The sequence below is a fragment of the Orycteropus afer genome, unplaced genomic scaffold, assembly GCF_000298275.1.
Source record: "Orycteropus afer afer isolate SDZICR_OR568_19922 unplaced genomic scaffold, OryAfe1.0 scaffold00405, whole genome shotgun sequence".
NCBI classification, from domain to species: Eukaryota; Metazoa; Chordata; class Mammalia; order Tubulidentata; family Orycteropodidae; genus Orycteropus; species Orycteropus afer.
The window spans coordinates 2,972,527-2,973,979 of NW_006921992.1; positions in this window are offsets into that span (position 1 = coordinate 2,972,527).

Consider the following 1,453-nt stretch of genomic DNA (forward strand, 5'->3'; position numbering starts at 1 on the left):
TGATTGATTTTTCTAGTGTTGAATCCTCCTTGCATTCCTGGCTTAAATCCCACTCCATCATGATCTATGATTTTGTTTTGAAAATATGCTTCTGTATTCAGTTTGCTAATATTTTGTTGAGGCGTTTTGCAACAATATTTACCAGGGATATTGGTCTGTAGTTTTGCTTTTTTTTTTTTTTTTTTGTATCAGGTAATGCTAGCCTCACACAATGAGAGATAATTTCCTCCTGCTCTGTTTTTTTTTTCGAAGTGTTTAATAAGAATTGGTGTCTCCATAGACAAATAGAACAGAATTGAGAACTCAGAAATAAATCCACCCATCAATGCACAGCTGATCTTTGACAAAGGACTGAGAACCATTAAATGAGAAGAGATCTCTTTATCAAATGGTACTGGCAAAACTGGATGTCCATGTGCAGAAAACTGAAACACTTTTCATATCTCTCACCACATACAAAAACTAATAAAGGTGGATCAAAGCCCTACATGCAAAACCTAAAACTATAAAGATCACCAAAGAAAAACAGAACAAAATTAGGGGTCCTAATGCATGGAATAAATACACTATCAAAAATAACAAAACATGCACAAACAGCAGAAAACAAACTAGATGATTGATACCTCCTTTAAAAATAAATATTTATGCACATCAAAAGACTTCATCAAAAGTAAAAAGGGAATCTACAGACTGGGAAATATTTTTGGCAATAATGTATCTGACAAGGGACTAATCTCTAAAATTAATAAAAAGCTGAAACTCAGCAACAAATAGGCAAATAATTGATTTAAAAAATGGACAGAGGATAGCAACAGATTCTTCACCAAAGAAGACATTCAGGTGGCTAAGAAACACATGAAGACATGCTCACAATCATTAGCTACTAGAGAGATGCAAATCAAAACAATGAGGAAATAGCATATCACCCAGCACTAATAGCAAAGTTCAGAAAAAACAGAAAACAACAAATGCTTGTGAGGATGTGGAGAGATTGGAAACCTCATTCACTGCTGGTGGGACTAGAAAATGGTATAACCATTGTGATAAAGAGTATGTCTATTCATTAAAGAGTTGGAAATAGAAATACCGTGTTGTTGTTGTTAGGTGCCATCAAGTCATCTCCGACTCATAGCAACCCTATGTACAGGAGAATGAAACACTGCCTGGTTCTGTGCCAGCTCTATGATTCCTGCTACACCTGAGCCCATCGTTGTAACCACTGGGTCAACCCATCTTGTTGAGGGCCTTTCTCTCTTTCATTGACCTTCCATTTTACCAAGCACGATATCCTTCTCCAGGGAGTGGTCTCTTTTTAAAACATGACCAAAGTAGGTGAGACGAAGTTTGGCCATTCTTGCTTCCAAGGAGCATTCTGGCTGCATTTCCTCCAGGACAGATTTGTTAGTTCTTTTAACATTCCTTGGTATTTTCAACATTCTTCACCAGCGCCACA